The sequence below is a fragment of the Ochlerotatus camptorhynchus genome, unplaced genomic scaffold, assembly GCF_037179485.1.
Source record: "Ochlerotatus camptorhynchus isolate MF236.1 unplaced genomic scaffold, CSIRO-AGI_Acam_v1.1 ptg000302l, whole genome shotgun sequence".
NCBI classification, from domain to species: Eukaryota; Metazoa; Arthropoda; class Insecta; order Diptera; family Culicidae; genus Ochlerotatus; species Ochlerotatus camptorhynchus.
The window spans coordinates 664915-677621 of NW_027040790.1; positions in this window are offsets into that span (position 1 = coordinate 664915).

The window sequence follows — 12707 nt, forward strand, 5'->3', positions numbered from 1 at the left end:
CTTAAAAGCTCTCGTATTTTCATGAGAAAATACGAGGAGTGCTTTACCGGCCTCATGGATCGAATAGCCTCGACAGAACTGAGACTATCCGTAAAAATAAAATAGTGATCTGGTGCAAGTGAGGCGATCGTTTCTAGCGTATAGTGTATTGCCGCCAGTTCAGCAACATATACGGAACAAGGAGCTTGAAGCATTCGAGAGGCGCTATGAAATTCGTTAAAAATACCAAAACCAGCGGACGACTCTATTAGTGATCCATCTGTGAAGAACGATCTTGCGGAATCAACTTGGCCAAACTTTGCAGCGTAAATTGACGGAACAATCATGGAACGATGATGTTCTGGGATCCCAAATCAAAAATCAAAAATCAAAACTAACTGAATTGCCGAAGTCAGAGAAGCATACACGATGAGGATTATGCTGTGAAGGGCTGACATCCTGTGTTATGTACACGTAGTACAATGTCATAAAACGAGTTTGGGGGTTTAGCTCAAGAAGCTTCTCAAAGTTTGCAATCACCAGTGGGTTCATAATTTCACAACGGGTGAGGAGCCTGAGGGATAATTCCGAAAACCGATCAGATAGTGGCAACATGCCCGCTAACACTTCGAGACTCATCGTATGAGTCGAGTGCATGCATCCTAACGCGATACGAAGACAGCGATACTGGATCCGTTCCAGTTTGATGATGTGCGTTTTAGCCGCCGACTGGAAGCAAAAACTACCGTACTCTAAAACCGATAAAATCGTTGTCCGGTACAACGTCACAAGATCTTGTGGATGGGCTCCCCACCACGTTCCGGTAATTGATCGAAGAAAATTGATCCTTAGTTGGCATTTTCGTCTCAGATACTCAATGTGGGATCTCCAGGTGCATTTGGAATCGAACCAGACCCCGAGATATTTAAAACACATGGAATGAGTGATCGGTTTACCCAAAAGTTGAAGCTTCAGTTGTGCTGGGCTATGCTTCCTAGAAAAAACGACCAACTCAGTTTTCTCCGTGGAGAATTCGATACCTAGCTGAATAGCCCAAGTAGACAAATTATCTAAGGTATCCTGTAAGGGTCCTTGCAGGTCGGCCTCTCTGGGCCCTGTCATAGACACAACTCCGTCATCTGCAAGTTGTCTCAGCGTGCAGTTGTCACTTAGACAATTGTCAATTTCTCTGACGTAGAAATTATACAAAAGGGGGCTTAAACATGAGCCCTGGGGGAGGCCCATGTAACTAAATCGAGAAGCTGTAGAGTTTCCATGAGAAAAGCTCATATGTTTCTCTGACAGCAAATTGTACAAAAAGTTATTAATTAATGGAGAAAGGCCACATGCGTGGAGTTTGTCTGAAAGGACCTCAACCGATACTGAATCAAAAGCCCCCTTAATATCCAAGAACACAGAAGCCATTTGCTCTTTTTTAGCAAAAGCCAACTGAATTTCGGTGGAAAGCAACGCGAGACTGTCGTTCGTTCCCTTGCCCCTACGGAAACCAAATTGAGTATCTGAGAGTAGGTGGTTCGTCTCAACCCATTTGTCCAAGCGAAAAAGGATCATTTTCTCCAACAATTTTCGAATGCACGATAACATCGCGATTGGACAATACGAGTTATGATCTGAAGCCGGTTTTCCAGGCTTTTTAATGGCTATAACTCTCACTTGCCTCCAATCATCCGGAACAATATTGAGCTCCAGGAACTGACAAAACAAGTTCAACATGCGCCTCTTAGCGACGTCTGGGAGGTTCTTCAACAAGTTGAACTTGATTCTATCAGCCCCCGGAGCCGAATTGCCACACGAAAGGAGCGCGAGTGAGAGCTCCAGCATTGAAAAAGGCTGGCTGATCTCGTCTACCGAATTCGTCGTTTCGCGAGGAATCATCCGTGCCGGCACGGAATCAGGACATACTTTTCGTGCGAACTTAAGAATCCAACGATCTGAGTACTCCTCGCTCTCGTTGTTTGAAGACCGGTTACGCATCCTTCGCGCCGCATTCCACAGCGTATTCATCGACGTTTCGCGCGATAATCCGTCCACGAATTGCCGCCAGTATCCGCGTTTCTTGGCTTTGATGAGGCTTTTGAGTTCGCGTTCAAGAGTCGAGTACGCTTCGAAATACATGGGTGTTCCACGTTTCCGGAAAAGCTTAAACGCGTCGGACTTTTTACGATAAACCTCTGTGCATTGGTGGTCCCACCAAGGGGAAGGAGGTTTCCTACGCAAAGACGTTCCAGGAACCGACCGAGTTTGAGCTCGAAGCGCGCTGTCCAAGATCAGATTGGAGAGGAAGTTATATTCCTCCAACGGTGGAAGCCCTTCTACCGACGACACGGCTTCCTCTATCGCGGTCTTGAACGTTGTCCAATCGATATTACGGGTGAGGTCGTACGCGACGTTAACGGATTCCGACGGATTGAACCCACTGGCAATCGAAATTTTGATCGGCAAGTGATCACTACCGTGGGGATCTTGGATCACATTCCACGTGCAATCCAACGATAATGAGTTAGAGCAAAGTGTGAGGTCTAATTTACTTCCATTCGAGGATGGTCCAGCCAAACGTGTTACTTCTCCATTGTTAAGTATTGTCATATTGAAGTTATCACAGAGGTCATATATAAAAGTAGAACGGTTGTCATCATACAGTTCCCCCCAGCCTGTACCGTGGGAATTGAAATCTCCCATGATCAACCGTGGAGCAGGAAGTACCGAACATATATCTGAAAGTTGTTTTCGATTAACAACGGCTCTAGGAGGAATATAAACAGAAGCAATACAAAGGCTCTTACCTTTAAAAATAGCCTGACATGCGATTACTTCAATACCTGGAAATTGTGGAAGATTCACTCTATAGAAGGAATGGCACTTTTTGATCCCCAAAAGTACCCCTCCTCCACGCGAATCCGCACGATCCAGTCGAATAATGTTAAAATCATAAAAAGGAAGATCAATATCTGAAGAGAGCCAAGTTTCACAAAGAGCAAATGCATCACAATCATTATTGTGAACTAAAAACTTAAAAGAGTCTAATTTAGGAATAAGACTTCGACAATTCCACTGTAGAATAGTGATCAAATCCCCGACCTCGTTTGGAAAATTATCCATCGAAGGAAATGATTGCTGCAAGGAGGGGCCATTTCAATGTCAATTGCTTTAAGAGGGTCTTCACAGTAGGAAGCATTGCCAGAACAATGCTTTTCAGAGGATCAGAAATATTCAGGTACTTGAGGATATCGTCCACAATTTTATCAAATGAGAACAACCCAGATGAAGAAGGAGCTTCTGTTCTTAAAAATGGGACATCAGGGGTTTTGGATGTCCCCGGGAGAGGTGGAAAATCCTGGGTATAGTCAGTTCTTCTGAATCCAGGAGGAGTAGAAACTTCCTTTTTTCCACCACTCCTTGATTTGGGCAAGCTGATTTGAGGTTCTTCATTCTCAACTTTCCGCGAACGGATGCGTTTTCGTTTCCGTGCTGAAAAAAGGAAAGAAGTTCCCTCCTCAGCCAAGTCAGAGTCAGTCTCGTCATCTGACAAAAGAGAAAAGGGATTTTTGTCGTTGGTCGATGGCGTGGCCGTCTTAAGCATTTCTGCAAAAGACTGCCGGGAACGTTCCTTAAGTGAGCGTTGTAATTTCTCCCCGCGTTGTTTGTACACCGGGCATGACGAGATACCATGAGGAGTTCCCTTACAGTACACGCATTTTGGTGCAGTGACTGTGCAGGCGCCATCCTCGTGCTTCTCCCCGCATTTGGAACAGCGTGCCTTGCTGCCACAGTGGGACGCCGTATGTCCCAACTGCTTACAGTTTTGGCAGTTCATGACCCGGGGAACGAACAAGCGCACAGGTAGTCGAAGTTTTCCCAGCTCGATGTAGTGAGGAAGGGCTGAACCAGAAAAGGTCACACGGAACGAGTCTGTGGGGGTAAAACTCTTTTTACCCTCGCTGACAGATACTGAGCCCAGTTTTTGGACATCCAGTATCTTCACCGGGGGAAGCAAACGGTTCTTGAAACGGCCAACCGCCTGCTTCTCCAAGATCTCGGGGGTCAGACTCGCTTCGGTGACCACACCTTCGATCTCCACATCACGAGCTGGAATGTAAACTCTATACTCGAGCGTGAAGAGCTGGGAGGCAGCAATCTCGTTAGCCTGCTTCAGGTTAGAGACGGAGACACGAAGTTTATTGTGCCTAACCTTCGTGATTTCAGTCACGGCCGAATATCGCTTCGTCAGATCATTCGTAATTTGCATTACATTCAAAGGTTTGTTTCTGGGCTGAAAGTAGACAACCCATGGGCCAGTCGAGTCATCTGGATAGGCTCGCGATCGGGGGTTTATCTGAGCCTGTCCTTTGCCAGACTGAGACGATGAACCAGGGATGACATCATCTTTCTTCTGAGGTGACGTACGTTTTCGACCCTTCTTGCCATCGCGTGGCAAAGTGGTGTCATCTTCCGACAAAACGTCCATTTCGTCTTGCGACAAAATGTCCATTTTGCCGCATTAGTGGGAGCGAAAAACGCGCTACCACTGAAACGATAATCACTCGGACACAATACACAAAAAAAAAACTACAAACACAGAACACAAACTTAAAATTTAACAGATGGGCGAAAGAGAGAAACAAGAACAAAAACTTATCTGATACTCCTATGCTACTACCACCGAGCGTTTAAACAGCAGCAGCGGAGCGACGCGCAGCGTGGATGATCTTCGATCAGCGTGTGCGGGCGGTCTTCGTTGGTGTGTGCTTGTATGAGGGTCGGCACTCAGCTGAACACACGATGATAGATGAGCGGTGTAAATGCGGAGGCAGATGCTGACACTCGATGACGATGATCCGTGTGCAGGTATGCGTTACCACGCACCGATGGTGCGCAAAATGGTTGGCGAATTGGCAATCGCCAAAACAATTTTCCTTCCGATGATGCCGAAAACACACTTTCTTCTCAGAAAAAAACTCACTTTTAGTTAATTGTTTAACTGGGAACTATGTCAGGAAACACTAAGCGAGAAAAACTGATAATTTAAATCATGTGAATATCGAGAAAACTTCCAAAATAGCGGAGCGCGAACTAAGTCGACCGTACTTCTTGCTAGGACGCAGTGGAGACCAAGAATTCCTTATATAACTTAAGGATTAATATAAAGAAACAAGAGACAGCAATGAGCGATACAGGATTTTAACCACGCTTCCCAAAAGTTGGTGATCGCGCACGACCAGAACTTCTTCCTACGTTGTTCGGATGGTTAGAAATAATAAAACACGATCGAATTACTGACCGTCCTGCCATGGCGGAGGTAGAAGTACTATTATTTATTGATAGTGTATAGGGCACAATACAACACACAGCTGGTAGGGTAGTATCACACGTAGTGTACGTTTGCTCAAACATAGTCCCCCCAAAACCAACGGTTTTATTTCACACAAGACATGGAAAACTACAACTATTCAATACATTTGGTGAATCAATTGCCAGACGCAACAGTCGTATCGTATCGTCGACGAATCAGTGCTGTCGCGCATGCAAGATGGGTTGAAATGGTTTCTGCTGTTGTCATTCTGTTGTAGATCCGATGCATTGTTCTCCCGTACAATAAGCTGATAGCACTATAGTGATCACGAAAACTACGCGAGAATCTGGTAAACGCATTAGACTGATGCAAAATTTTAAATATTCGCTCCATAATGCTTAATCGGTTCCAAATTGGGCCCTGATTAGCCTCCCAAAATTAGAACTCATTTAGAGAGAAACTGACTGGGCACAAACCATTTGAAGTTTATATGGAAATTACTATGGAAAAACCATAATTTCGGTTCATATCTATCTCAAAATTCACCAACTCACTCTACTTTTGAAAATGATAGCTGAGCTTGTTGAAATTTTTCTCAATTACAACTTTGTTGAAAACCATTTTTCGATCAAATGTAAGGAACATAAATCATTAATGACTCAAGTCACTGATGTCTTATGATTATGCTCAATCAACTGTTCAGCAGGCAACATTGGTGTTTATGGCGCGTAGAATAGAGGACACAAATCATGGCTACTATGTCACACTGTAGAATACAGTGTTGTCCACAATCCAGTTGCTTAATCTTGCCATAAGATTATCAATCTCTTAAACAATTAATAACTATTTAATTTGACGTCTGGCTGAAAAACGATATGCTGCAAAGTTGTAGCTGATAAAAATTCCCATAAGAATATCAATAGAATTTATTAACAGTACAATATGTAAAAAGGCAAGCAGACAATGAACAAAAAGTTTTGTTTTCCCATAGTAATATACATATAAACTTCAAATGGTTTGTGTCAACTCAGTTTCTTATCAAATGAGTTTAAACTTTCGGAGGCTAATCAGGACCCGATTTGAAACCGTTAGAACACTGTGGAGCTAAAATTTCAAATTTTGCATCAGTCTAATGAGCATGCTTCTTGACCAAGACCCTTGCAGTCCACGGTGAGTCAAGAACTGCATATGCTCTGCCAGATGGCTACTTTTGTGGCAACACCATCGCAGCTGGGAGGGAAGCAGGATCCTCTAAGTTGATTCTGATGCAGTTAAGAATGTATCTTCGGATTGGAACGGTAAAGACAATCGCATCGGATTTTGGTTTAAACGTTGCCCGCGGGTGTCGAACAGTTGATGCAAATGGAATAAGACGAACTAAAAGTCCAGAGGCCTACTCCTAGTCACGGCACCATTATGATCGCGCACGGATAGCGCCCGATTTTTACGTTGTGTGATAAAAGGAAATATTGAAACGAGAACGATTATTTGACCATCCTGCCATGGCGGAGGTATGAGAACTATAAACGTTTAGTTATTCTAATATAACAAGGAAACTACAAAACAAGCAATGACAATTATACGGGAACAAGTGGTGGCATCTACAGGGGTTACTCAAAATAACTAGGATAGGCAAATTTTTGGTCAACTTTGGAGTGTTGTAACTTCGTTAAATATGATCCGATTTTAAATCTTTCAAGAGAATTCGACTGGAAAACTAATATTGTTCTACGGTGTATCAACGAAAATAATCCTGATCACCGGATATCAGAGATATTCCGGGTTTCCGGAGAGCTTGTCTAACTTGCTAAATTTTTGGTGAAATTTTATATACGATGCTGGTTAAATTCAACAAAAGAAGAACCATTTTTTAAGCGAATGATATGCCAAGACCTAAAATCAGTCAATAATCAACCGAGATATGGCAATTTCCCTGGAATCGGTTCTGGTGGAGGATTCTGAATGCGGGCAGATCATTTAATCACTCAAAACATGCCGTGCGACAGCTCTTTCTTCATGGTTTCTCGACAATAGACTTTGGATAAACTTTAAATGCATCATTGACCACATTGACCACTCTCGGAACATCCAGTATGCCCCCGGGGGAACCTGGAGCAGGGGACAATTGCATTTTTACACCAAAACATGCCGTGCGACAGCTCATTCTTCATGGTTTTTCATGAATAGGCTTTCCATATACTTCAAATGAATCATTGACCACATTGGCCGCTCTTGGAATCACGGGATACCCCGAGGGATCCTGTAGTAGGGGTCAATTGCGTTTTAGCACCAATACATGCCGTGCGACAGCTTTTTCTGCAAGCTTTTTCATGAATAGGCTTTTGATAAACTTTAAATTGATTAGTGACCACATTGGCCACTCTCGGGACCTCTGGTATGTCCCCGGGGGAGCCTGTAGCAGGGGAAAATTTCATTTTAACTTAAAAACGTGCCGTGCGACAGCTCTTTCTTCATGGATTTTCATGAATATGCTTTCTATGGTCGCTCTCAGAACCACTGGAATACATTATTAGGTTCTGCCCATGATGCAAAAATTATTTCCGAATGGCGAAGACGTTAATGCACCCATTCATACTGCTGGAATCATAAAGTCATGGTATGCGGAACACGAGGAACATGAGGACTTTACACACCTGCCATGACCAGCACATTCGCCGGATTTAAATATAATTGAGCCACTTTGGTCAACGTTGGAAGCTCGTATTCGAAGCGTTTTTCCTCCTCCATCGTCGTTGAAAACGCTTGAACTTCTTCTGATCTAAGAATGGTACAACATTCCACTAGATCAATTTTGGAATATCTCTGATATCCGGTGACCAGAATTATTTTTGTAAAACAATATTAGTTTTCCAGTCAAATGCTCTTGAAAGATTTAAAATCGGATCATATTTGACGAAGTTACAACACTCCAAAGTTGACCAAAAATTTGCCTATCCTAGTTATTTTGAGTAACCTCTGTACTTCTCAACATATGGCCAACCAAGAAAAAGCACTGCAGCAAGAGAAAGGAATAATGTCGTTGCCTTTAAGGGTTTGATGCATATATTATGTCACGCTCTAAGGGGGGAGGGGGAGTCTAAGATTGTGTGACAAGCAATGCATTAGGTATAGGAAAAACGTCACGATAGGGGGAGGGAATAATTTTTTGCTCGATTTAGCGGGACATAATTAATGCATGGGCCCTAAAGAGGTTAAGCAGAGCTTCATAAGGAAAACAAACGATAATGCTTGTTCGTGATTTTTACAATACTGACGATATAAGTCGTGTGAATCTACGTAAAAAGAAGATTAGTTTTGTGTTACTTGCAGGAGGCGTTAAATTTAAAAACCCATATCCTGATATTAAAATAGGATTTTCCATGTTCGCCAGTAACCGTCCAAAACTACTTGAAACACTTCAAAAGCAATTTGAAAGCTACATAATGCAACATCTCTGATTTTTTGTAGAATTATTATTAGTATGCAGTTTAAGGTTTTCATAGGGCAAACGCCCAATGTACCATTTACTCTTGTGCTATTTATTTTAAAGACGAAGAATTGAACGATTTGAAATTTTATTGCAATTGCTGATTTCACTTAATATAATCATGCCACAGTTCGTTTATTTCTTACGCATTGTCTAGCGTTCATAAAAAGTAAATTTCCAGGCTTTATAACAGATTTACTTTTTCTCAGCTGGATCAGGAAGCCAATATAAAAATAAGATTTTTTTTATATCTTTATTAAGGAGACTTTCAGCTATCAGTTCGCGTTTGTCTGTCAACATTAGCAGTTCAACTCGAGCTGTCTGTGCATTTTTTTTTTCTTCTCTCCTTCGCTTGCTGTGTGCTGGCGTTCCGCCTCCCGGACGAAAGGCACTTGCTAAACGTTGTCGTCATCGTGTTTGTGTGTTTAAGTTGTGTTTCAGTAATACAATCGAAGGGTGCCATCATGGCGTTTGTTTTCGGTCACTCGCAAGTTTATTCTGCCGGTGAGGTGCTGGCGCTGCGTTTTACAGACTGTGCTGGCGAACTAAAGCCATTGTGTCGCGAGTGATTGGTGATAGAAAGTGGATGCAGTCCATTTTTTCTCTGATGAGATCCCTCCAGTTGGAGCAGCTAGTGTGAGCTTCGGGGTTTTTGAGGGTTTCCGCTGCTGTGTGAGGAAGGAAAGGCGAGAGTGCTGTTTTTAATACCGGTTGAAGAAGTAGTGGCAGCATATTCATGGGAGCTCTTCGAAAACATCGTGATGTCATGGATCCCTTTGCAACATATCGGGTGAGATCTTTCCTTTACTTTTCTCTTAACATTCATTCCATTATTATATGAAACATTATATGCTGGGTACGGTAGGGTTCACTAGGGCACCCGATTGAGGCGAGGTGGATGGGGGAGGGGAGGTGCCGACTCCCTGTTTGTGGCGTTTCGTGAGGGGAGGGCGGGCTCTTCTCTCCACTGACGTCACTTTGTTGGAAGGCCTGTTTTATGGCCGGTTGTGTGATCCTGTTGTTGGAGGGAGATTATCGTTTATCCCATGGATGATTATCGTTTATTCCATGGATCCACCCGATCGTTTATCCCATGAATCCACCCAAATAGGCCTTTCATGTAGTGGCGGGTGGAGTGCAATTGGAGATTGTTGGACTTGATCAGGTCGAGCAGTGAGGATGGTCCACAGTCTGTGGTCAGTTATCTTGCTACAGTTAGCTCCATGTTATCATCATCATCCATAAAAATTAGCTTAGGTGAATGGAAAACAACAGAGTTAATCATCAGATAAAAAAAAACTCACATTTTTTTTTTTACTGTGGAATTTTGTTTTAGGTATTTTTAAGTTTGACGTTCGCGTAAAGTTTACCACCTGTTTGTCACATTTGATGTATTGTGTTACTATTGGATTGGCACAATGGGCCGATTTTCGTATTTTGGCCTGTTGTGCCGATTTAAGGGCCACGAATGTATGTTCATATAACGTAGTTTTTATCGTTTATTACATTTGTTTTAGACATGCTTGTATATTTCAGGTAATTTATTCTCATTAGTGATACCATTATTTTTTTACATTAGTTTATTTTGTTACAAATTTTTTATTGTTTTATTACAGTACTTGTTTTTAGAAGAAGCGGTCAATATTTCTCATTTCATTACTGACGTCTCTGGAATGGGATTATATTCATGCTTATCGTTGGAGGCCTGACGCTGAACATATCATCAAATTTACTTCTAATTATTTGTAGTTATTTCCCGTCAGTACGCAATGGATACAAGGAATGCTTTTTCAAATATGTTTTTTTATTACATCCTATAATATTATTTTATAACCTTATTATTAGAGTTGACTATTTTGTGATATTATTTTCTTCCTTTATATTATACATTTTATATCATTATATTATTTTTTATCCACCGGGATCTTGGAAGTAAATATACAGTCTTCGTGTAATGTATTTTCAAGGAATGATATTATACTGCATGTAGTGTAACATCAATTAATTTTATTTTATACTTCATATTATTATGTTTTCAAACAGAATTTTAATTATTTTTTTTCAGATCATCAATATTTAAAAGATCAAATTGTTATATGATTTTCATGGGCATCAATCGCGTAATATTCATGCAACGTTTAAATATAAGTAGTATAACATTCTTATTAAATTCTTTTGTAGTAGACAGGCTCTGATAGTCCAATTAATTCAAGATTATTATAATTTAATATCTTATACATTACATGAATTTATATAAGTACAGAATTTACTAATTAAATAGTTGCTTACATATTAACCAACAGCTGAAAAAAACGCATTACATCAGAGATAGTTTCAATTATTCTTTAATAAAACCATTGCATTACAGATTAACTAAACATGTCACTATAGTTTTGTAGAGTGTTCAATATTTACAATCATAGATAACCTAGATTTTTCTTTTTTTTTCTTTCATTACTTCAAATATTCATACGTCACATGGAACACAGTATCAATCTATGGCACATGTATAATTTTTATGTATAAGTACCATTAAAATATAATGAGTTAAGGGAAGATGAATCAAAAATACAACAAACAAAAATAAATTGTCATACTTATTTATTATCAAACATTGTATTTCACTTTATATTTTATACACATTACATTTTTTACTTTAACATTTAACAAGAATAATCCATCCATTCAGAAAAAAAAAATCCCAAACATATCTGAAACATTGGACTTATCGATATCAATTATTCTAGTTATTTCAATATTTATAAATTTATTTTGTATCGCATTACTCATCTAAATTAAAATTAAGCTGATGAAGCAGAGGAAGCGACAACAATGCATAACATTATATGCAATATATTTATTTTTCAGGTTATTTCTCGTCATGCATGACACCATTTAGATGAGATTCGTTTTATATTTTTTTGTTTTGTTAGTTAAACATTACACTTTTGTCATTATTGTAAGGAGAGTATCAAGAATGATTCGAGCTAAAAATGTATATTTGCTTAATATAACCTTGAGATTTCAGTGTTACATCCACCTGATGCTGTGAGCTGAGAAGACATAAAGCTGTATCTTATTATATGTAAAATATTTATTAATTGCATTGCGGAACATCAGCTATTTTATCCACATAAATGTATTTTCATTATTTCATATTGTTATGTTCGGATTTATTTCATTTCTCCATTACATATATTTACTTCATATAAATAAATATTGGGTTGGGAGGGAGCTTCAGGGTATCATTTGACCTGAAACTGGACGATGGAGTGGTATGACAACCGGAGTCTAGGAGGGAGTAAACACTATCATTTTCTTTATCCTACCGATTCGATTGTGGTGGTGTGAATTCTACTCCAACAGTTTCAGTGAGATTGACGCGCCCTTCTTTACAAACCATCCTGTAGGAAGCTTAATAAGTATTGCGAATTGTGTTATTCAATTTGTTGGATCGTATCGTTGGAAGGAGATTCTTAAATTCCCGTGGATTTCGTGTAAGTGTCTCTGCTTACGGGTCCGCACCTCCGTTTTTGGCCCTTCATACAGCGATATTGTGAATTCAGATCGGTAGCTCAAATTGATCTTGCTATTAAGTGGAGCTGCATACAAGACAAGATCTTCGAAGGGATGGTGGCTACCTTACATACATACATACATACATCTTTATTAAGGAGACTTTCAGCCCTGGGCTGGTTCGTCTCCGGATAAAAATAAGATGACCGCTTTTAATTTATGCAACATACAAAAAGATTTTGGCATTGCTGCCGTGTGGAATTTTTTTATTGCATGGAAAGGGCCTTGTGATGCTTTGGGAGGACTATTGAAACGAAATGCTTTAAAATTTTAAAATTGTAGAAAAGTATACGAGGAGGAAGGTGGGATCTGCAATGTTTGAAACTTGGTCTACGTGGTTTATGGGTAGCCCCC